The sequence below is a fragment of the Peromyscus eremicus genome, chromosome 11 (assembly GCF_949786415.1).
Source record: "Peromyscus eremicus chromosome 11, PerEre_H2_v1, whole genome shotgun sequence".
In the NCBI taxonomy this organism is placed as follows: domain Eukaryota; kingdom Metazoa; phylum Chordata; class Mammalia; order Rodentia; family Cricetidae; genus Peromyscus; species Peromyscus eremicus.
Window position 1 is genome coordinate 34,049,126 of NC_081427.1, and position 26,025 is coordinate 34,075,150.

The following is a 26,025-nucleotide window of genomic DNA, read 5'->3' on the forward strand; positions in this document are numbered from 1 at the left end:
GGATTCCTAAGGATTTTGTTGTAGCTGTATGAGATGAGCAGGTATCTTAAAAATGCATTTTGGATATAATAAAAGTTGCAATAGTGACTTTTCACAGGGGATAGAAAGGTACACGTGAAGGAGACATTCATCTTTTCAAGTGGCAAGCCCTGGCCAAACATCCAGCACACACAGCAAAGTTGTCATGCCAGGTCCTTATCTCCTTGTGTTTTTCCCACTGTTCTGTGACACCCTTCTTTTAGAGATGAATTATAGACATGTAGCGATGATTTCTTTTCCTGATGTATTTCCATCTCAAATACAAACTGATAACAAAAACCAGAGAGAAAAAAGTGTCTTGTGTTCTCTGACATGAGCATAGGGAAAAACAGGAAAATTATATTTAATTTAAAAATGTTGTAGTAAAAATCAGCAAAATGGCAAAATCTAATTATCAAGGAACGAAACCTTCTGTGTATCAGTACGAGAGTGCTCACATCGTTGGTTGTGTTGCACAACTTTTAAAAATGTCAGAGTCACTGATTTTCTTCTTTTGCCCGTACTTGTTAACCAATTATTTTTTCAGTCAACTAAGCATTTTTTTTCCTGGAATGATAAACACTGAATATGACTAGCAACAGGGACGAGTAGTAAAAATCAATAAATTCATCAATTCTTACATTCAATGGCATTAAGGATTTTCTGTGGTATATGTCTGATAGGAACTGAGCAAAAACAGTAGGAAACTCTTTTTAAAAAAGATTTATTTATTTGTCTTTGTATATGGGTGTTTTGCCAGAAAACTTTTCCCTATCACATACACCCCACACACAAGTGCACACACACACACACACACACACACACGCACACACAGAGTCATGTGTATGCCTGGGAGTTAAAAAGGAGATGTCAGATACTTTAGAACTGGAAAACTGGAATTACAGATGATTGTGAACCACCATGTGAGTGTTGGGACTAGAATCCAGCTCCTCTGTAAGAGCAGACAGTGCTCTTAACGATTGAGCCATCTCTCCAGCCCCAATAAAAACCAAAAGTGTTATGTTAGCTTTGATGAATTTACAATCTGAACAGAGAAAGTATGATCTTTCAGATCATTGCAAATGATGCTATGTGTGCTAGTTAAACATTTTCATTAGTGATAGTGCAAAGATCAAAGAAACATTAGAAATTACACTCCGAAGGACTAAAAAGATGAACGTCTTTTTACTGTTGTTATGAAAATAGATAATCTGGCAATGGACCCTAGTTGTGTCTATTTAATTACTTATTCCATTAATGCCTCTTGAGAGCTTGTTTGGAGATTTTGGCTGAAGAGGGTAGCTATCTGTATATCTTTGGACTAAGACCAGTTCTCCTCTGTAAGACAGGGACACAAATGGATGGAGCGGTGAGGGAGAAGAGAACACCTTCCAAGCCCTCCAGATCACTGAATCAACCCTGGCAATCAATGGTGTGGAAGGTGTTTCAGCTAGATTGCCTTCATATACTCTATAATATCCCTTTTAAGTTTTCAGGTAAGATATATAACCTTAGTGATTTTGTTATCGTGGGGATTTTGAACTAGGATGTGAATATTATGAATACTTGTGAAGAGACACTGTGACCAAGGCAGTGTATAATGGAAACATGGCTTTCAGTGTTAGAGGGTTAACTGGTGATCAACATGGTGGAGAACATGGTGATAGGTAGGCATGGCACTTGAGCTAAGAAGTAGCTGATAGCTTACATCTGATCTGGAAGCAGGCAGTGGGGATAGAGGGGGAGGGAGAGGGAGAGAGAGAAGAAGGAGAGAGGGAGAAGAAGGAGAGAGAGAAAGAGAGAGAGAGAGAGAGAGAGAGAGAGAGAGAGAGAGAGAGAGAGAGAGAGAGATTGAAAGCATGGACTCCTTAAGACGGTTTTAATGCTTCAATAAATTCTTCAGTTCCAGATTCTCCCCCACTCCAATTTCTACATTTTACTATCTAGGAAACTGAGGAACAAAAAAACCCCCGAGAAACTTTGTGAGGTCCTAGTCAGATGTGGCTGATATTTGAATTAAACTCAGCTCCCAGACCACTGAGCTACTGTAGCTTTCACAGAACAGTTTCAGAGATGGGCTGGTGGATCAGCGTAGGTCTGTACTGCTGGCCTGCCTTTTGTGCAAGATTTTGTTGCAATGCTTTAAGTTTATAGTTGTGATTTCTTGATTTCTTGCTCAAAACTGCTTTATGGCTTACCGAGAGAAGGCATGGACAGTTATGTGGCATTTTTCTGTACTGTGAAAATGCTTCTCAGAGGAGATAGGAAGATTTCGTAACTTAGAAATATGTAAAAGACAGTATATTGTGGTTTGCACCTCTCCCTCTGACTCTGTCCCTGCCCCTCAACTCTATCCTGGGCCTTCCATGGTTCCTGGTGTCCTTCCGGGTTTTTTGTTTTGTTTTATTGTTGTTTTTTTCCCCCCTCTCCTTAAAGAATTCTTCTCAGCAGTTCTCATTCTTGCCTGTGTTTTCTTGACAAAGACTGCTAGGAAAGCAGCATTTGAAAACTTCAGAATGGCCTCCAATCTCCTGCCTTATCTTTGATATTTTGCACACTGAGTTAAAATATTGCTACATTTGTGGCCTGGGATCGTCTCTGCTAATTCCATATGAAGTCAGATTGCCAAAGAACTCTTCGAACTCCCCTAGTGAATTTGCTTGGTGAGCGGTTCTGGACTTGGCGTTTTAATCTCTCCATCAGGATCAATGTGATCCCGTGCTAAAGCCAAGGCCAAATGGGATAAGCCGTTGAACTTTCTCCCCGGTTTTGCGTGGCTCGTTGAAACATGTAACCTTTCTAGGCTCGGTTTCTGCTTTGGAGAGGAATCTGAAGTCCAAGCAGATGTTTCTTTCCTTTTTTTTTTTTTTTTTTTGAAAACTTCTTTTTCATTTCACTAGGCAGAGTGTCAAAAAAGCAACTGGGGGTACATGAGGCAGGAGGGGGAAGGTCACTGTTTTCTTCGCTAACATTGCAACATGAGAGCTTTGGTGTTTGTTTGATTCTTATTTTCTGCCAGTTGGGCTGCTGAGAAGAAGTGGTTGATTCTAAAGACTTCCTTCATGTGTCAACCCTGGCTATAGAATGAAGGTATTTGAAGAAAAAGGCGGCACGGCAGCCACCCCGATCCCTTTAGATTGGGGAGGGATAAAACCTCGAAGCGAGCAGCTGCCACATTTTAGGGCTTTTCTATCTGATGCTGTCGATGTAAATGGGCCCCTTCTTCCAAAAAATAATACTCTGTTTCGTTTTTGTCACTGTAAATTATGAGTAAACAGTAGCCAAGAGGCTGCTCTTCTAAGGCCGTCCTGCTTCTTCTTAGAGGAAGGATCACGCTCACGTTATCTTTAACTGTAGGTGACATTTATAGAAAACTTTATGGTTCTGTCATTTCACATGGCCGGCTAACAAGCCCCTTAAAACACTTGTCCTCTAGTAACCTCCAGCGTTTGGCCCTCAGCTTCAAGACAGCGTGGACAGCCTATCAGACTGACGGTGATGCTGGAGGAGAGGATGCTCTGGGTTGGTTGGAATATGCCTTTCTCTGCCTGAAGACAAACCTTAGAAACCAACCACCTACTCATCTTCTCTATAAACCGATGGACAACGGTAAATAATCCTCTCTCGAATTGTGTGGGCATAAGCGTAACCGTGAAAGCAAAGTATCAAGGGCACGTTTATACACATTTCATGGTTGGGAGGGATCCTTGCTATGAAACTGCCAAGAGTTGTTGGTTATTATGGCCAAGAATCACCACCAAATTTGAGGGAAAAGTAAGTTTAAATTCCACTTATCCCCCTCGTTTTGTCCTTTTCTAGCATCCAACATTAGTTTTTCATCCTTTAGCCATTAGGTGGAGGGAACATTTCTGAATCCTTGACTTATTTGATGCTATGATAGGTACCGGATGTCACAGGGGTTCTGTCTTTCTCTCCGCGTTAGCATCGCGCAGCCAGCATTTAAGACGTCCTGTTAGCAAGGCTTTCTCGACTCTCAGGCTTCTGGCGGAATTGTTCTAAAGGACAAGTTGAGGGAACGACACTGGTTCCTTCTTAAAAGAGCTCCAGGTGATTTTGTGGGAACAAGGTTGAGAACCACAAAGCAGCTGGAAGCTTTCCAGGTTGTTACATACATTAGCCATTTTGATGAGAACAGATTGAGCCCTCAGCTGCCTGAAGGACGGCAAAACAAAAACTTAGCCATCCCCCTTTCAGTAGGCTTTAAATTGTATAGTTTATAAGATGAGAATTTTAAATGAAACTAAGATTAAAAAAAACCCTGTGCTTTATTCTTCGTAATCAAAATGAACAGATATAGGTCACCGTTTCAATTAAGTTTGCTTTCTGGCCAAGATGGCAATTTACAACGGACATAAGAAACTTCTTGTAAATTTGATCTGATGATTTCCTCTCTTTACCTGAGCTAGCTTGAGTTTCTTCTATTATCTGAACTGAACAGATTTCTGCTCAAATGTAAAATAAATACCATGTTTTTTAGACATGAGGAATTGAGGTCTGTGATCAGAAATTCCTAAAGACTTCATCCAAAGGCTGAGTAGAAGAATTTAGATTGATGGGAGACAGAAGAGAATTTTGGTGTAGGAAGTAATTCACCGATTTGTCTAGATACTTTCATAGACAGTGAAGCAAAAATTTTAATTATGAAAATCCAGATTCCTTATCTAAACTCTGTGGCAGGTAAAGCTATAGTAACTAGTAACTATCACAATGTTGTTATTTCTTAACAAGGATTTTAGAGATTGGTGATATGAAATCTGCCTCTATTTTGATCATTTTTATACTTTCAACTATTTAGTTTTATATTGACAATATTAGTATTTTTTTCGGTGATGGTTTGAAATTGTGGATTACTAACTTGAGTTATGAACTCCTTGAAGGTAGTTTTATGTCTTAAATTTGTTTTTACTTTGCAATGTGCTGGGACCGTGCATGGTAAAGTCTTCTCAAATGACTTTTAAATGGGAGAAGGGAGTGAAATAGTGGATATATGCAAGTTGGGAAACTAACTAAGCAGCAATTAGTTGAACACAATATTCACAAGGATGAAAGTGGAATGCTGAGTTGGTACCGTGTCACTCCAAGTTCGGGAAGCCAAGATCTGGAATGATACAGTGAGAAGAACAAGTAAGAGGTTCTGGTAGTCACTGGGAGAGCATTAAGTCCAAACTTCACAGTCTGTCTGAATGCACATTATAGAGTCTAGCCTGTTACCAAAAAACTTAAGGTCTAGACTCAAACATTCTCAGTTTAAATTCTACCTCAGCTGTTCACCAGCATGATGATCTTGAATACGATACCTTCCAGAATCCATTTTATATGTGTAAATGATGAATTTCATCAAACTCATCTAGACCTATGGAAAGATTTTGAGAAGACAGTGTACAGTACATATATTAAGAAGCTATTATTTTTATAATATTGTATAAATTTTATATTATACTCTCATGGATTCCTGAAACAAAACAAAACACAACTTTCAGTGAAGTATTTAATTGAGCAGTCATTTACTCATGTTTTAGGTACACTCAGTCTACTTCTCCTTGGCCCACTGTAAGTTGTTAAAGACTAAAAAGACAAGACACAAAGTGGGGATTACTTAAAGCTTCTTGGTTTTGTGAGCGGTAATATGATGTGGTATAATGAGTGAGGGATTAACATTCTGTGTTGGAGGTTTAAATTCTAGCACAGACATGGATGCCTCCCGTTTTCTTAAATGCCGAGTGTGGGTCTGGATTCTCTATTGGCTCACCTCTCCCAACATTGCTGAAAAGAAACAGTGGTAGAAACCATGAAAAAAGCAATTTCTAAATTGTAAAAAGCTGTCCCACGTAACTATGAAAATGAGAGAGAGAGAGAGAGAGAGAGAGAGAGAGAGAGAGAGAGAGAGAGAGAGAGAGAGAACTGTTTTATTAATCTACTAGATAATTTGGAATCAGAGTGCCAAGGGCCTAATCATTCAGGTCCAGGCCAGTAGCAATAAGTGGACCACGTGATATCGTGACAAAAAAGGTACCTTTCAATTTGCTGTATCTTTTCTAAGGCCTTAGCAATAAACAGTCAGTCTTGAGAAAAACATGACGCTCAAGAGCATTTTTGGATGGACAAGATGACAAAAGCTAAAAAGAATATCATGAATTTATAAATGACATCAGAATTCACACTTGAGAATGAGGGGTTAAGCAAATTATTGCTTTATTTAAAGATGATTACCTACCTTGGGGCTGGTGTGTTTATAAAGCGAACCAAGAGCATTTCGTTTCTGTTTGCTTTTGTTTAGGTTTGTTTTTTCCGTTGTCTCGCCCTGGGTCGAAAGAGAGTCTGCACATAATAGGAATGGCATGGAGCTATTTAAAAAAAAATGTGACCAGAGGAGGAGCTAGCGTTGAAGAGCAGTCAGCACAGAAATAAACAGTATCTACTTTCATGACTTGAGTTTAGTAACAGTCAGATGCACAGAGAGCTTCCCACCCAACACAGGCAGAGAATCACTGCCCCCCTTCACCCCCTAACTCTCTGCACGTGCACCTATTGACACGTGTGTGCCCAGTGACAGCAACATTCACTTTCCACCCCCAGGTTTGGATCCACTTTCTTTCTGGAAATATATCAAAGTCAGTCTTCAGCCTGTGGTTGCAAGTGCAGGAGAGTTTAGTCATAGCTCGATCCAACTTCTGAACAATGATATTAAGCTTATGATTTCTGAAATGTTTACGTTAGCTCTGGCCACGCTGTTTACTGCGATTGTTGACACTAACACTGTTCCGTCCAGATGAGCGAACACGATCGGCAACCAAGATTGTTTTGTGTTGTAAGTTCTCCTTTGCAGATGTCCTTAAGCTAATGAAAGCCAGAGCGTATTTCTTTTTCTAATCACATGATCAGGGAGCCAAGGTTGTTAGGGACTTGTAGCAGAGCTTGATTTCTCAAGGTTAGCAAGTTATGGGGAGAAAATAATGCAAGGCATCCTTAGACATTGCCTTAGTGAATTAAGCGGTAGCTTGCTTTCTTGAGTGTATTCCTAAGAGGCTCCTCAAAACCTGTGTGTAGAAAAACACTGCATTTTTAGCAGTGTCTGCTTTGCTATTTCTTTTTAAACTCCAAGGATAATAATTGCTTTTGGTATGTGAAGCAAGTACTGAATTCAAGTAGTTTTCAATCAGAGGGGGAAAAAAATACTGCTTTATTTTCATACTTTTGGCTCTGGTAGACATGGTTTGGAGCATACACGGCTGGTCTTAGAAACATGCATAGAAAGAGCCTTGCTTCCTTTCTCCTTTTGGCTTTCATTTGTTTAGTATTATACTAATGGATAAGTTGGGCCAACTAAAGAGACAGCAAAAGAGGCAAGTTAAGACAAGGGTGATTTTAATTAACTAACTCTTTCTAAAGCTGCTGAAATTGGCCCCTTGCATTGGCTACACTTTGCCATTAGAACCAGACAGAGCCTCAAAAATCATGAACTTTCTTTTTACACAAGAATTTTTGAAAGTGAGTTTTTAAAAGAAGAAACAGTGTGTTTACAAGGCTATTGTTACTGCCCTTGAGAGATAGGTAGACTGTTTCATCTTTACTTGAAACATTAAACGAGAGTGTTGGAGGACCACATGGACCTTATTCCCCGATGGAAGACAAGATTACAATGGGATCTTGCTACAGAAAACAAAAACAAGTTTTCAATCTTCATTCCAGGGAAATTATTGCTTCATACCAGGATGATAACAATGCACAGGAAGTTGGATTGCAGATTGAGTTCCACTATAAGGGGACTTGAAGCATATACAAAATATGGGTTCTGCTTTGGCCATCGCTTGAAGCAAAGACTGTTGTATGCAACACATAACTGATTCTTCTTTGCATATTACTGTAAAAAATAGATAAGTCTTTTGTGTTGAACCTACTTGATACATCTAGTCAAGTATTTTTTCTCTAAAATCTTTTGTGTTTTAGTTGTTAACATACATGATTTTCTCTCTAGCATATAATGTGATAAATACTTAGAAAAATTGTATTTACTTGTCCTATCAATGGTGTCAGTGTTCTCCAGTGTAAGTGTCTTCATGGGTGAGAATCTTTCTAGGTGCCTAATTGTTACAGGGATACTTGTTACATCACTGGAAGAGTGTAAGGCATTTTGCACATCTGTGGCAAAGGACGAATTTTTTTTTTTTTTTTTTTTTTTTTGGTTTTTCGAGACAGGGTTTCTCTGTGTAGCTTTGCGCCTTTTCCTGGAACTCACTTGGTAGCCCAGGCTGGCCTCGAACTCACAGAGATCCGCCTGTCTCTGCCTCCCGAGTGCTGGGATTAAAGGCGTGAGCCACCACCGCCCGGCAAGGACAAATGTTTTTCTCCCACTTTATTTCCCGTTCTTTCTAGCAGCCCAACAAATTGCTTTCCTTTCCTTTGCTTCCTTCCCTCCTTCCTTCTTTCCTTTCTTCCTCCCTCCCTTCCTTCCTTTCTTTCTCCCTCTCCCACCAGTATTGGAGATTAAATCTAGGGGATTCCTGCATGTTAGGGAAGTGCTTTACCATGGGCTGTATCCCCAATCTTTCTTTGTGATAGGTATTATGTTTTACTATGTCTGTAGATGCAGAACTGGCTCATACATAGGTTTGTGGTTTTTTTCATGTAAAGTGGAACTTAAATTGCTAAACAATGGAGCTGGGTCTTAATCCAAGTTCTATTTGTGGATGCCTCTTTCCCTTGTTCTAATTAGAAAACAGTGATAAGACAGTTCTCATGTAAACTCCAAATGCTGTAGTTTGCACTGTGCAGATCATCTTTTTTGGGTTGAAAGAAATGTTTCTATTCTAGATGCTCTGTCTGTAAATCCCCGTATTTGCAGACTTTTGCTTTCAATTGATGTTTTCAGTCAGCAAAATTACTTATGCAGATAATTTGGAAGGGTTTTCAAAGAAAAAAATGAGCCTTAAGTCATAACCTCAAATGTTTTATGTATATGTCTATATGTGGTTGATGAGATTTATCACTAGATATACATATTTGGTATGGATATGTGAAGCGTGTAAGTGTTCACAAAAATGTTATCATCTATGCTGTTTTTTTTTTAGCTTTAACTAATTAAAACTCATTAAGAGTGACCACTTCTGTTACCGTTTAATATTTTATTTAAGTTTATTTTTCCCTGAAATATTTTATGGTTTTAATCATGGGAAAGCTTCACAGTCATTTTGAATCTGATGAGTTCTGTATTTTTAGATCCCCGCATCTCATTGTCATTCAGGAGGCTGTGGCTTCTTGCATCTATCAAGGGATAGCCCTGTAACCATGCCATGATGTTTGCATCATTGAAAGAGGTTTGAACCGTTGCCATAATATATGCACAATCAAGTTAATAGGCACAGTAAATGCATCACAGGACAATATGGTTTTCAATGTAGAGTCCTGCACCCTCTTTTTTGTTAAAAAAAAAAAGAAAAGGCAAAAGAATTACTACCTGAGCTCTTGGAAGTTAAGCAAGCACATACCCAAAGAGGAAAAACATACTGGTAACTGGAGAAGCCCAAACATCAGTTAGGTAAAAAAATAATATTCTCAACATCCAAAACAAGTAGCCAAAGTGCAGTAAGGCATCAAGGAAGCTCCAACTCTGTATAACAAAATGCCTCAGATTCCAGAGGAAATCCACTTTGGTTATTGTATTATAAAATCACATATTTATCCACTGTTAATAACCAAGTCTAACATTCCACGCTAAGGACCAAAGCCCTTCATTTTTCTTGTTGAAATGTTGGAATGATTTTTTTGTGGGGGGGCACTACTAAAAATGAAAACAAAAAGTGCTTCTCAACACCAGAATGATGCGCCGCTTTCACTCCCTGCAGGCTCCCTGTTAATGCTCAGCATTACCTGTTGCTCTTGACCTCATCGTTCTGAGAGGAGAGTCTAGCTTATGGGCCAAACTTCCTAGAGGAACACTAGGTCCTACTCTTTGCAAATAGAGTTCCATTTAGTCCTGGCAGCACAAAGCTTTCTGGTTCAAAGAAAAGACTCTTCTAAGACTTCTTGGACACCGAGTAACTCTTACAAAACAACATTTTGATGAATTAAGTGTAAATGAATCAGAAACATATGGATTAAATTTCCTTTGAAATATGCATGCCTTTTCTGAATTAGGGGTAAAATGTTTGGCAAAATGTATTTTGCTAAACCCAAAATACTATTAGAACACTCAATATTTTCCTGGGCCCCCAAATTATACTGGAGTCTATTTTCTTTAACAATTAATTCATGTTTAGGCTTAATACCATTAAAAATAATAATAAAAGAAAATAGCTTTAGTGTGATCTCTAGTTACTTCCTTGGGTATGTGTTTTCTTGAGAAATTGATAAAACCCCTCAGAAGTCTGTGTCCAACTTTCTATTTGTATTTTCTTTCGGCAGAAGAAAAATGCATTCTGTGTTCCTGTCACTAATTACGCAATCTCAATTTCACACCTTATTCAAACTTATAAGTACCGTGTAAACTGTCTAGAAATTTCCTCCATGCTGTGGTCATTTGGAAGTTCATAGATCAGAAAGACTTTTGAATACATGGAAGAGGGAGATGTCAGCTCCCAAGTTTGTAGAGGTGACTTAGTGAGGTCCAGTGAGCCTGCGTAGCTCTGCACCCCTTCTGGTTCAGTCAAGATGCCCACTCTTGCCTGTCCTCCTCACTGCCATACAAGAGAAGAGGAAGTCAGCGTAGTTGATTTTACTAAGTTTCAGGATCCTCTTTCTACCTCTGACTTAATCTGTCTCTTTGCAGGAGTTTATGCTGGGAGGGGAAAGAAACATAGGTATTCATTGCATTATCTCTGTTGTGTGCATTGCTGGGTTTAGTCCTGGATTTAAACTACAGAGTTCTACAGTAAGGGCACAAGACTCCCCAGCTTGCTTTGGGTATGCTTTTATCTTTTGTTCTCTAGGCCATAAGCAAACAAGTCTTCTTCATTTTCTCTTGTGAACCAATCCTCCCTCTCCAGGGCCTCTGTACATTCTGTTCTCTTAGCTTAGAACATTTGGTACCTACCACCTCCCAGCCATCCCTGGCTAGTCAAACTTTGCTTGCATGTCCAGTGCAAATGTTACCCTCCAGAAAGGTCTTGCTTAAGCAGATGGGTCCCTCTTTTTTATGGTTGTTCAACTTAGTACTCAACAAAGAACCTGGAACACAGAAGACACTGAATAAATATTTACTGAGTAAATGAGCAAAAGTGAGGCCTTAGGTGGTCTTGTCCTTCTTTAGGGTTGTGGCAGAAGTAAATTCAAGTAAAAAATATGAAGAAATATATAATATTTAGCTCCTTTGTTTTTTAAAATTCTGGTTTACTTTAAGAATTAATTGTTTTATCTTAGCATTTTCCCCAAATATTCCAAAATACAATAAATTGAAATTCAGCTTTTTTTTTTTAAAGCTGATTGTTTCTAATCCAGCTTTACAAGATGTTTTTATTTTGTAGGGCTGAATTTGCAAGTCTGGGACCATATTATCTTGAATGCATGTTTTCTCACCTGAGAAAGCTAAGCAGAATCAGGAATGGTGAGCACTTAGGCGGAAAATTTGAATTTGCAGGGCAAGTGTTTGGAGGTTGTCCATTTTTATGAATGGCTGTACTTAAAGTTAGTAAACTGGTATTTGGTTTTATTTTCCAAGGTATGTTCCATAGGAACTTACTCCTGTGGGATGCTATTGGTTGTAGAATGGCGAGAGATTCTCAATTAAATTGTTTCAGAAAGCTCTGGAATAAACAATGATGAACAGATTATTTTTTCTCCACAAAATTCTCAGCAGATAATTACATATTAATTTCCTTTGCAATTTAAAAAATAGCATAGAGGATGCAGTTTCTTGCATTTTTTGTTTAAATATAAGCGTTTGTGTGATTGTGTGTGTGTGTGTGTGTGTGTGTGTGTGTGTGTGTGTGTACCTGCATGTGTAAGCTGGAAGTTGAGGTTGGGTGTCTTTCTCAAACTCCCATTACTGTACTTTTTGGGACAAGATACTTCACAAAACCTGGAGCCCACCAATTCAGCTAGGCTGGCTGGCCAGCAAGGGCAAGGGATCCTCCCATCTTTACCTTTCCAGTGCTGGAATTACAGGTTCACGTTGCCACATCTGGCTTCTATTCTGGTTATCTTTGCTCAGATTGCACTTGCTTGCACACTAAGCCCTTTATTGACTGGGCTATATCTGCAGCCCCTTAGGACTTTCTTTTAATAGATTAAAATATAGAACATCAAGATGGAGTCAGGACTGCAAAGAATAAACTGGTCAATAGCATGTAGAAAAGAAATAGAGCAGAAACAGAAGTGGTCACTGGTACCTTCCAGAATGTGAAGCCTAGCTCATGAAATCTCTGACAGCTCCAATGAGGAGTCTAGGCCAAAGCCTGCCCATCAGAAGTATCTTAAATTAGGCTGACATGCTGGACCTTTGTGACCAATTAGCACAAGGTGGTTGGCTGTTATTATCCTGAGAATACTGTGACTTCAATTCAAAAGATGAGGCGGATCCAAAGGCATTAGCAGGTATTACTTTCTGACTAGCCACAACCTTAGAGCCAGTATGCATTTCTCTCCTTGCACTGGAGTCTTAGGGTCCACTTCATACCCATTTTGACCTCTCTTCCTATTGATGAACTTGGAAGAGGAGGCATAGAAAGACAAACTGATATTATCATTGTCCCTGGAGCTCTGTTTGCTATCCCTTTCTTCTACCACTGTCCATTCTATCTTCTCTTTGCTTGCATGCCTCACCCCTGGTTATGCAGCTTTGTTAATGGTTCACTTCATCTCTTTCCACCCAGGATTGCTGCAGTTGTCCTCAAAAGACCATGACGGGACAAGGAATACTAAGTACTTGTGTGATATTTTTCTTTGTGTTCTGACAAATAAAGCTTGCCTGAGATCAGAGGGCAGAGCTAGCCACTAGTTAACCATAGAGGCTAGGCAGTGGTGGCACACACTGTTAATCCCTGCACTTGGGAGGAGGAAGCAGGAAGATCAGGAGTTTAAGGCCACCCTGGGCTACACGAGATTGAACCAGTCTAAAGGAGAAACAGCTGGGCGGTGGTGGTGTACGCCTTTAATCCCAGCACTAGGGAGGTGGAGACAGAAATATAAGGGGGGTGGAGACAGGTGCTCGGGCCCATTTGGTCTGAGAATTCAAAGAGGTAAGGAGTTTCTAGTGATTGCTGCTCTGCTTCTCTGATCTTTCAGCTTTCACTCCCTATATCTGAGTCCAGGTTTTAATTTAATAAAACTAATTAGGATCGTGCTTCAAGTACTCAACTAGATTGTGTGAATTCCACAGGTACTCTTCTCTGCATCCGTGGTGTATGGGCTGTTTTCTTCCCGTTGTTGATCAAAATTGACAAATGCAGTTACTCTTGCATTCGATCTGTGGATACAGTTGTGGCCTTTAGTTCTCTGGCAACCTTTGTTGTGACTTGTAAAAGGAAGCCCTTTTTGAGGACCAAGAATTCTAAGGCTGCAGAGTCCAGAGGTATAGGGAACAGAAAATGATCCACTGAATGATGGTAAAGGGTCATTTCTACTTCTAACCCCTGGTATCCATACTCATAAATTGTTTTTTTAATGGGACACAGTATCTCTAATTTAACATATTTTCTTTTTGGTAAATGGTCTCATATGCTTACAGAAGACATTCTGCCATGGTTTCAACAAGTCTTTGTGGTGTTCTATGAGGCATGCTGCCACAGGATGGCTTGGGATACAAACAGAAGAATTCATCACTATGGTCCCATTTCTGCAACTCCTTCACTGTGAAGTGGGGCTCCTGGTCAGGTGTCATGTTGTACATCTATGAAACAGATAATCCAAAAGCCCCAGATAGTAGTATTGGCTGAAGATATGTGTTCAGGAAAGGCTTACAACCGAGATTTTCCCCAGTTCAAAAGGTGACTTCAAACCCTAGGTGACCTCAAACTGGTGATCTTCCTCCCACCTCATCTTCTCCAGCATTTGCCTCCTGGCATGGAATAGCCCAACCATTCTCATATTTCTTTAGTAAATTTTGTAACGAAGAATAGTGGAGTTGGTAAAGTTCTTGGACAAAATCAAGAATGTACATCTTTTTTATTATACACAGATACACGAATATTGTTCTGATATACTTTCTTGATTGGTTTATAAAAGGATATATTTGCAAAGTCAACAGATACATAAAATGCATCTGGGTTTGTGCTCTAATGATATCACACATAATAAATAGTATTTTGTAGTCTATCACTGTTATCCGCGGGCTAACAAGTTTCTGCAGGAACTGGAATAGAAGTCAAACACAAAAATGTTATGGACTTCTAATCTTTCTTTTTGGCACTTAATCTGGTATCATTTTTTTTTTTGCTTTTTTTTTTTTTTTAGAAAATTGGACAAGTAGAATTTTTGCTTGGCTTTCTCAGTGAAGACATATTTTACCTAAATGCCAAAACCCTGTTTTGGATTGGAGGATTATTCCAACTAGTAAATAAGTGACTTTCAATGGTTTATTCAGGGGCCAGGGAAATGTCCAACAATTGTTTCCACTCAATGATATACTCCGTGGATTCGTTGCTTAAGTTTTCTGTCTGTCCATACTGTACAGTCATCTTAGCCATAGGCCATAGGTTCCTTTGAAAAGGACTGAGACAATCACAATAGCACATAGTTTCTGTGGTATTACCTTGTCTTTTCTCCAAGAGACCCAACCACAAATTCACTAGCAATTTTTGTTTGTAGAAATAGATTCAGGTTTGGGAATTAAACAAGGGACCATGACATTTGAATGGGCAATGGTTCTCATACTAATATTTGTTTATTCTTATGAACTTCCTTTGAATGATTATTCTTTTAAGGCAATTTTAAGGTAAAATTTACGTAGTCCTATTTCAAATCTGAAATTGGATACATTTTAATGGTATAAACACCACAATTGTAAGGAACAATAGTACTCCCCAATTTTTTTGAGTTATGTTGATAATCATTCTTCACCCTCATCTTCAACACTTGGCAGCCATTACTCTGCACTCTGTTAGGATAGGTTTCTTTTAAACATGTGTATAAATGGACTATTGGAATCTGCTCATTTTACTTAGCACAATACTTTCTGTACATAAATATATATATATAAGTTGTGGCATGCATCAGTAATTCCTTCATTCCTTTTGTAAAGTAGTGTTCCACTGAATGAGTATTTCACAGTTATAATCCTGAATAAAAATGCTATGTGTTTTTCAGTAAATTTTTGTGTTAAAAAACACTTTTCTGTTCATAGTGTTTGCATGCATGTATGTCTGTGAACCACAGATGGGCAGTACCCATGGAGGTGGGAAGAGGGCATCAGATCCTGTGGAACTGGATTTATGGAAGGTTGTGAGACACCATGTTGGTGCTGGAAATTGAACAGATTGAAACTCTTTGGTTTGTTTGTTTGTTTGTTTTTTGAGACAGGGTTTCTCTGTGTAGCCTTGGCTGGCGGTAATGGTGCACACCTTTAATTTGAGGCCAGTTTGGTTTATGGAGTGGGTTCTAGGACAACCAGGGGTACACAGAGAAACTCTATGTCAAAAAACTAAAAACAAAACAAACAAACAAAAACAAAAAACAACAACAATAACACACTCACTTTTCATCTTTTCTGAATAAATACTTCAAGATAGAATTCCTGTATTCTATAGCAAGTTATGCCCAACTTTATATGAAACCATCAAACTTGTTTTTTCCCCTTCAGCAATAAATAAGTATGGTGATATTTTATTTGTGCTGACATGTGATTTTATTTGTATGTTAACAAATAAAGTTGCCTGGGGGTTAGAGCTAATAGCAAGCCATTTAGCAGAAGTCTGGCAGTGGTAGCACATACCCTTAATCTGATCACATGGCAGCCAAAGTCTGTGTGTTCAAGGACACAGCCAGCTTGGTGACACATGCCTTTAATCCAAGTACCAACCGTAGAGACCTGGAGGTCTGTATAGACAGGCAGTGACAAAGAAGTCATGTGGTTGGGTTTGGAACCAATGAGAGGGCAGAACAGAAAGTTAATAAAAATACAGACATACAGGAAGTAGGTCTCTTTCTCAGGGGAAAGACAACAGCGACAGCAAGGGGTAAGAAGACGGTCTTAGCTCTTGGCTTCTGCTCGATCTCTGGGCTTTTAACTCTGCATTTGGCTCTGTGTTTCTTTTTTAATAAGACTGTTCAGAATTACATTTACAAATAAGGATTCTAATTGTGCTGCATCCATTCCAACATTAGTGTTATTATGATTCTGCTTTCCTGGTGGGTATGCCATGGTATCTCATAGTGATTTTAATTTTTTTTTAAAGGACTAATGAAGCTAAGGCTTTCCCCATGGGCTTCTAAGCCATTTGTGTATCTTCTTTTTCCATGTTTGAATAAAGAATTTTCTGTTTTCATTACTGAATTGTAATAATTACACATTTTGAAACATGGCACTTAAGAACTCATACATGATTTTGAAGAATCTTGCTCTCAGTGTCTTAGATACTTTTCTGTTATTGCAATTAAAATATTCCAAAAAAAGCAACTTAAGGAAGAGAGAGTTTATTTTGGCTCATGATTTCAGGGTACAATGCATTGTGATGGGAGAGTCATCGCAACAGGAGCTTGAGGCTGCTAGTTATACTGTGATCTCAGTCAGGAAGCAGATGGTTTGTGCTCTGTTTACTTTCTCTTTTTCAATGAAGCCCAGGGAATTGTACTACTCACAGTAGGTTTGTGGGTGGGTCTTCCTCCCTCAATTAGCCTAATCAAGACAATTCTCCCGGTATGTCCAGAGGCCTATCTTCTGGCTGATGATAGGATCTTATCAAGTTTACAATGGAGCTTATATGTCACACTTAGTAATTTTGAAAAAGCACAAGATATTATTCATTGTAATGGTCAGTTTATTAATTCATTCTTTTATAATTCGTACTTGCATTGTAGGGGCTATTTGTCAAGGAGAAGGTCATAACATTTTTTCCTTTACACTCTCTTATAGTATTATAGTTTTAATATTTGTAGTTATTATGACCCATTTTCAAGTTACAGTGTGAACTAAAGGTAGAGACTCTTATTTTTATTTTGCAAACATATACTGAAAATGCCAACACAATCTGTTGTGGAATACTCCATTACATTATGTAAAGATATGTCACTGTGATTGGTTTAATAAAAAGCTAAATGGCCAATAGCTAGGAAGGATTTTTGAGGCAGAGAGAATGCAGGGAAGAAGAAGGCAGAGTCACCATCCAGATGCAGAGGAAGCATGACATGTAGAACATGAGGTAACAAGCTATGAGCCATGTGGCAACACGTAAATTAATAGAAATGGGTTAATTTAAGTTATAAAAGCTAGTTGGAAACAAGCCTAAGCTATCGGCTGAGCTTTCATAATTAACAAGTCTTTGTGTTGTTATTTGGGAGATAGCAGGTGGGACAGAAAAATCTGCCTACAACAATCTGTAGAAAATTTATATTGCTATTTTTACATCTATTTTAAATAGTTAGATTCTGGCTCTTAATATGATGAATATAGTCTTGTCTTGTGGTAGATAAGAATACCCTTAACTGGCATTTCTTGCTTTTAAAGAGTTCCATCATCTTCATTAGTACCAAAGAGTCAAATTCTGTAATGGTATCTCTTATCACCAAGTCTTATCTGTAAAGGAGGGCCAGTATGAACTTCTCAATGATAATGGCCTTTCCATCAGTTTATGTAAATAGATTTTGTTAGTAGTATATATTCCAGGACTTCTTACAGTACAGAACCCTTTGATGGATTCTTAGGTCTTACAGAATATAGACGTTCCAACATACCTGTTTCTTGTAAATTTTTAAATCCTTTTCTGTTCCATCAGCTATGGAAATCTAGACAATTCAAATTTGCTTAACATGATCATCTCTTTCTCTGATCTTCCAGGAGCCACCATAGCTACAAATTGACCCTACCTCCTAGAACTCTTCCATAGTGCTGTCTATATCCAAAGGCAGTGTCCCAAAGCCAATTAACATTCAATAAATTTAGTTATATGATCCAGACTCTTTGACCAAGCATCTTCAGAATCCACACAATAGGTTATTGACTTACTGTTGCAACTATTTTTGGATAAGCCCCCCATCCACCTAATACTCTTATTAAGCCAAGTTTGCCATACTGATGCCTCTTAATATGATGTATTCATGTCCTAGCATAGAGAAGAAGAGAGATAGAGTTATTTCTCCGACAGTGTTTTCTGCAAGTTGGTCTTATATGGGTGAAGTCCTGAGTCTCAATAGGGAAGGAGAGGGAATACTTGTATGTTCTGAGTTTAAGAGTAATATGGGGGAGCATCTACCTAGATATTCCCATTTCATGCATCCAGTATCCTCAAGTCAGGTGTATTAATTTTGGCACAGCAAACTTGTCTCGGTTTGACATTCAGTTTTCTTCAAAGTAAGAGACTTCATCACTGAGTTCTGAGTCTGGATGTTAGCTTTTCTTGCTCTCTTACCACAGGGGAAAAGGAATAAGTACCATTTTACAAGCTGCTAAGGAGACCCTATAGATTCCATATTTAATTTCTGTTTTGTTAACTACTTTCCAATTTTTAGTAACTCCTCATAGAGTCAATGTGATTTAATAACTGTCAGTTGGTTCCACTAATTTTGTGTGCATAACTTAGCATACCAGAACCCTACTCTTCACAGGTACAGTTCCTGGAGTTTTGGGCATTGGCACCTTCAGCTAGGGGACATCTACATCATGTATATGACCAGGGATGGGCCAGGCCATCAGTTACTTAGTTCCCAAACTCCTTTTGCTGTTTGCTCTCTTGAATTACTGATTTTTCCTCTTAGTTGAATTCTCTGGGAGCAGATGGTAATCCAGAATTAAGTAGAAAAGATGAATTGGAGATTATCACCTGTAAAAGAAATAGTAAGAAATAAAATTGGGCAGTAGGAAGTAGGATTATGACATAAAACCTGGAAAACTCTCTTAGTTCAGTAAGGACTCTGAAACTAAGATTGCTTTATCAGAGGAACATCCATACTAAGTAAGTCAGTACTTTACAACAGTTTTATTCAACATGAGATGAGAACAATCTGGAGAAAATGCTCATACAATCATGAAGAATTTGACAAGGGTAGGTGTCTTAGGGTTTCTATTGCTGTGAAGAGACATCATGACCATGTCAATTCTTATAAAGAAAAAATTTAATTGTGGTGGCTGGCTTATAGTTCAGAGGTTTAGTCCATTATCATCACGGCAGGAAGCAAGGCAGCATGCAGGTAGACATGGTACTAGAGAAGGAGCTGAGAGTTCTTACATCTTGAATCACAGGCAACATGAAGTGGTCTGAGACTAAGCATGGCTTGAGCATATATGAGACCTCAAAGCCCCCCTCAACAGTGACACTCCCTCCAACAAGACCACACCTACTCCAACAAGGCCCCACCTCCTAATAGTGCCACTGCCTTTCAAACAACCACAGTAGGCTTGTAGCTAACTGCGTTCCTTGGGTCCCAGCAAAGCATTTTTTTTTTCTTGAAATGGGATATGAGTTCACATCCCAAGGCCTTCCATCCCTTCTGGTTTAGTGTCTATGGAATATACTTATATCTTGGGCTTAAGAGATTATAATTCCATTAGTTCTATTCTTTGGAGCAACAGTAAGATATCTTAGCATGTCCATCATAGCCATGATTGATATTAACACAACTTAGAACAATTTGCATAATGGCACAGCTTTTGGGCATAACTAGATGCTTTATGCTTACAGTAAAACTCTATTTTCTACTCAAAACATAAATAAAACTATTTCTTTTCCCTAGTTGCAAATACAGTGCTGAGGGGCCCCTATGTTTATTTATGACATTGTCCTTGAAGACAGTTCTGCCCAGCGAATTTTTTTTTTCTCAGTTTTATTACCTTGTCACCTCAGTGCTGGATCAATATTCTCTTTCTCTTCTGACTTGAAAGAAAGAAATAACTATTGCCAGGTTGTGATTTGGGGGAGATCTTATAATATTCCCCTTGGAAAGCTGTTGGGGTGAGAGTAGGAAGTAGAATTCACTCCACTCTCTGGAAATCATCATGGGACCTCCTCCTGTCTGTGCAGACATTCCTGAATACTTTGCCTTTCCTTCCTACTCTTGTGCTAATCAAGAACTTACTTATTTTGTTATATATGTTTTTATTGGGATTTTGACCTTTGAAAGTCATTCTTATATCATTACTTTTGAGGCAACTATGGTCCTTTTCTGGAAAGAAATTAAAAGAAATTTAATCAGCAATTTAATTCATAAATTTTTTTTATTAAAACCTATGATATTTGAACCTTCATATCAATGACATTTTTGTGAACAAAAAAGAGGTACATAGGGAAATGGGGCACAATTCTGAATCTGGACAATGGAGTAAAGGCGTATTATAATGTTTTGTTTTTCTCCTTACATATGGTTGTTTTTCAAGGCAATAAAAATAATGACTCCATAGCCAGGGGCAGAGTTTGACACCAAAACAAGAATCATAAATGCAGGCAGGAATTTTGAAATGGGAACTGAAAATATTAATGAAACCGAATTAGAAGGTGCAGGGTGCATGTGCACATGTGTGTCATCAAGTTTTAATTCTGAGTCTGTATTTTAGAACTTCTCATTAGAGAATATGCATTCTAACTGTTTTAGATCATTGAGACCATGACATCCTTTTGTTTATTTTCAGTTAACATTCATGTCAAAATAATTGTTGTCTTGCTTTCAAATTGCTTCTAAAATAATTAGGAACATGAGTCATTATTTTTCATTCAACCCTGCAAGAAAAGACTGATATATTTTAGTCTCAAGCTGAATAACACAATGAAAACCTCAGGTCCATGCCAGAGGATTTGTAGGCAAATTAGATCAATAATACTAACTGCTATCTGTTCTTTTTTCTTTCAAATAATCACAATGCTTTTTAGAACTCTGATTATAGTTTCATGATTTTTTTTTCTAATTTTTGTTTAGCAGATGTGCTTTTAAGTTATTCAATATAATTTTAGGCACAAGATGGGAGCTATTAACTAAGTAGGTTTGGCTAGTTAGAGAAATATGGATTTAACTCTTGTTTTAAAAGTCTTTATTTAGATCTTGTGCAAAAAAATCACATGTGCACACATATATATATATACACACAGACACACACAGATACACTAATGTGAACATTTGTTGAAACTCTAATATCACCCTTAATATGATGCTTTTGAATACTTTCTTTTTCTTTCTTTCTTTCTTTCTTTTCTTTTTTTTTTTCAAGACAGGGTTTCTCCATGTAACAGTCCTGGCTGTCCTGGAACTTGATTTGTAGACCAGGCCGGCCTGGAGCTGATCTGCTTGCCTCTGTCTCCTGAGTGCTAGGATTAACTGAGTGTGCCACCACCAGCTAGCTTTTGAATATTTCAGTTGTCTGCATGATCCCTTAAGTATTGACTTTTAGTGGTATAGAACGTTATTTATCTTCCTCATAAGTAAAGAGAATGGCTTTATAACATAGGATTTTCATCAGTAGATTAGATTTTCAAGATGGGGAGCTTTCAGCGTTTTTGTTGATATGTTGGGAAATCTACCATGCTTGTCTTAGTATCTTTACACTGGCTTTAAAGCTAGACTCTGCATAACAACTATGGGAACACTGTTCTCCACGGCTCCTTAGACCCCTGGGAGGCCTGCTCTTCTCTGAAGGGAAATGGAGCAGCAGATCTGGGGGAGAGGGAAGAATGGTGGGGCTGGGAGGGACTGGGAGGAGTGGAGGGAGGGGAAACTACAGTCCTGATGTAATGTATGAGAGAAGAATAAATTAAAAAAAAAGTAAAGAAAGGCCAACTGGACACCTCTATCTAAAAAAAAAAAAAAACCCAAAAACCAAAAAAATAAAAACAACAAAAACAAAAAGCACACACCCCCAAAACAGAAAAACAAATCAAAACAAACAAAGAAAAAACAAAGCCATCACCCCTGAGGACATAAAGTTATCTGAGTAAACATTTTTATCACTGAATCATTCTTTTCACAAAGAGAACATATGCTTTGGTAAATTCTAAGTTTTCTTCAGAGAGCCTTCAATTAGTATTTTGTGAATTAATAATTTGTTGATAACTAGCCTGTCTCTCCATATTTTTACATAATTAAAAAAATGAAATAGTTTTTATTTTTTAATTATGTAAAATTAAATACCTCTGGTCTATCTAAAGGTAAAAGATGTGCTATTTTTTTCCATTTTTGTAAATAAAACGTAAATTTTGGGGCAAGGTAGTACAGCTTCCCTTTTTGGTCCTTTCCCATTCATTCTTTTCTTATAATAAGAATATTTTATTCAGTATGGTGCTAAGGAGCAGCAGGCTGGGCACTGGCTATAATACTGCCTGAGTATTTAAAAAAGTATTTATTTTGCTTTGCTAGGATCTATGAGGTATTTTATGAACTATTTTATCATTGAACAGAAGACCAGAGGCATAACCTCGAGGAAGATGTATATGCATAATTTTACATGGTCAGAGGATAGTTCTATGGTCCAGTTTACATCTCATCTTGATGAGTCACACAGTGCACAGCTTTTACTTTTGTGTTTGGGGGGCTTACTGATTTCATGTAAAGTAGTTGTAAACAAGAAGTAGATTTTTTTAAAAATAAAAATGAGTATAAAGTTAAAAGAATTAAACTATTCATTTAATTTCTATTTCTTTATATATATATATATATATATATATATATATATATATATATATATATATATATTTTAAATTTAGGGATACAGCCCACATACATGTGAACTATTTCCAATACATATTTCTTAAACTTTTTAAAAATTATTACTTAAGAAAGAAAAGACTAACAGGAACATCAAGTTTTTAATGCCTCTGCAATGGTGTTTGTACAAAGAGGGGTGTAATGCCTGTCGTGAATATACAAGGTTTAGAAACTGTGCTATTGCAATGAAGCATGGATGTGTCTTTTTCTTTTTCAGAAAAGCACGCGTCTAATAAAACACAAATAAATTTCAATAGAAACAGTAGTGAAGTAGGCCATACTCTCAGACATAAGAAGATAAAAAGTAGCATTTTATGACTTTAACACATAGAACATTTATGATTAACAGTGTGTGATACGTGTTTAAATAAAATTTTTGAGATAAAGATTTATTATTAATTAATGTTTTCCTTGGTAACATTTAATACTGCCATTTAATTTTGCTTACTCCTAGGTGCCGATATGCTTATTAAATTTAACTTGAATCATACTAAAAAACAACTGTGGATTTGTCTTCACTTCCCTTATCATTTCAAATGTTGTCTCATAAAGTAGATTATGTTTTGTGATTTGTAAGTTGTTTCTTCTTAGTGTAAAATTGATTGTACAGTTTAATTTACATGAAACATATTGTATCCATTCAAAAATATTTTCTAATCTCCTTTTCTGCTTAGTAAGATGTCTCTGTAAATATTTATGAGTTTGCCCTTTAAAGCCAAACAAAAAAGAACTTTTAAAATTCAAAGCAAAACTCAACAAAAGAAACAAATTAGGAAAGTATTTTTTTTTCTTGGCAAGAGATTTCTTTGTGAATTTTTGGCTTAGAATGCTATTGAAAATTGCAACATATTATTCTGCTGGAGCAAGGGCTTCCCTCTTCCTTCCTCCAATGTGCTTCTGGATACTGGTTCTGATCTCTCTGTTTATTTTTGTGCAAAGATGACAGGATGCATTTATATTGATCAACTCATAAACCCAAACAGCAACAACAAAAAACTATTCCTACGCAAGCAGTGGTAGTTTTGTGAACAGTTCATTTTCAAGGCTGTAAATCTGGTTGACTTCTTTACTATTGTGTTCAAATTTCTCATATTTTTACTTTGTCTCACTTCCACTACTCCTGACAGTATTGACTATTAACATGTCACAGGACATGCCTAGTTCATCAATGTTGGAAGCAAGACAAAATCTACTTCACCTATCACGCATCTGCATTCCTAATTCTTTCTGAACTTGGTATCCACAAATGATCTTATACATGATGCTATAACGTCCTGCCAGCTTTTTTCAAAGAACATATCTAATGACTATTTCTGCTGAAGCAATGCGTTATCTTTATGTATCCATCACATTTAGAATTGGTTTTTTGTTGACATGTCATGCCTAGCTGCTATGGTTTGTTTGAATGTGTTCTGTCAAAGGTCACATGTTGCTATCTTAACACCCAGTGTGGCTTTTGGCAGGTAGAGTCCAATGGGAGGTTATTATGTCATGAGGGTTCCAATCCAGTAAAAAGATAAATCTTGCTCTCAGCGGGGTACACATTCTCAGTGGAGTGGATTAGCTAGAACAACTGACCCTTTTTGTCCCTTTCTTTTGTCTATGTTTTCACTTCTACTTTCCTGATTCTCCCCAGTAGCTAAATGGGCATTGTCCTGTTGAGCTCCCTAGTTTCCAGAACCATGAGCCCAAATAAAAACTCCCTTTCTTTATAAATCGTCTAGTCTTGGTATTTTGTTAGGTAGCAGTTGTTTGGCCCTTTGAAGGTGTAAGAAGAAAGGACATGATCTGGAAAGGGGGGTTTATTAAAGAGGAATGAATATAGAAGCCATCTCTAATGTGTTGTGTTTATATAGGTCAGCATGAAAGACCAGGAGCCACAGTGATGCTCAGTGATGCTTAATACCTAAGCTTTCAGAATGGGTTACAGATGTTTTATGATGTCTAAGGATCAATATACAGGCCTCTAATATTTTTGGAATGTTTTTAACTTAATAAACAAAATTCTATGCAAATAGAATTATGGAGCATAAGACACTGTCTTAGTTAGGATTCTATTGCTGTGAAGAGACCATGGCAACTCTTGTAAAGGAAGAACATTTAATTGGGGTGGCTCACTTACATTTTCAGAGGTTTAGTCCATTATCATCATGGTATGACATGGTGGCCTGAAGGCAGACATGGTGCTGGAGCTGAGAGTCCTACATCTTGACAGGCAGGCAACAGAAAGTGCTCTGAGACATGGATGGTTTCTTGAGCATATATGAAACCTCAGAGCCCACCTCCACAGTGACACACTTTCTCCAACAAGATTACACCTACGTCAACAAGGCTATACCTCCTAATAGTGTCACTCCCTATGGGGACCATTTTCTTTCAAACCACCACAGACACCTTCAGGAAGAAGACTCTCTTTAAGTACCATTTTGGAATCTTCTTTCCTGAAAGTCTTTGATGGTATATAAATGGAAAGGCCGAAAAGTTCTTTTAAGAGTTGCAATATATTTTACTTACTGATAATAATATATAGAAATTAAGTAATATAATAATATACTTAAAATAATTCTAAATACTGTAATCATTTTGCACAGTTTTGTTTGGCTGGGATATAAAACATATAGATACATACATATATACATACAAACATATGAACACTATATATATATATATATATATATATATATATATATATGTATATATATATGCTTACACAGACACACACAGTCTCACACACACACATACATACATACATGAATAAAAAGGAGGACATGACTGATCCCAGGTATGGTGGAGGAGAAGGTTTTTTTGTAGATATGAGGAGAGTTCAGCCAGAGGCATTTGGAAGGATCCAGACTTAAAGGGGCCAGCAGAACAGACTGGGCCATAAGCGGAGAAAGGTGGGGGGAGCGAGAGAAGAAGAGAAGAGAGAGGACATTGAAGAGAGGACAGATGGATGAAGAGACAGGCCAAAGGCCAAGAGAGGAAGAGAACGAGGAGGTCAAGAGAGAGCATGAATGAAATGGATGGGTTAGAGAGGAATCAGAGGGGGAGCCGAGCCACAAAGCTGGAGAGGTTTAAGGCAGGGAGTGGGGTGGGAAGTGCTGGGAGGAGTCACGGTGCTGAGTCTTGAATATAGTATCACACACACACACACACACACACACACACACACACACTTTTTTTTTCTACTCTCATTGCCGTCTTTCGACTTCCCAC

At 37.8% G+C, this 26,025-nt stretch overlaps 1 long non-coding RNA gene across 4 annotated transcripts in view; it reads left to right on the forward strand.

Annotated features, from left to right (window-relative positions):
* Window positions 1-26,025, forward strand: part of LOC131921743 (uncharacterized) — a 32,971-nt gene that overhangs the window by 5,422 nt on the left and 1,524 nt on the right. For 2 of the 4 annotated variants that reach the window (XR_009382078.1, XR_009382081.1), the window contains exons 3-4: window positions 1,368-1,514; window positions 3,455-3,627. This is a non-coding gene — a long non-coding RNA (uncharacterized LOC131921743). Of the gene's footprint in view, window positions 1-1,363; window positions 1,515-3,454; window positions 3,628-26,025 lie in introns of all 4 variants that reach the window. The other 2 variants (XR_009382080.1, XR_009382079.1) reach the window with 2 other exon arrangements.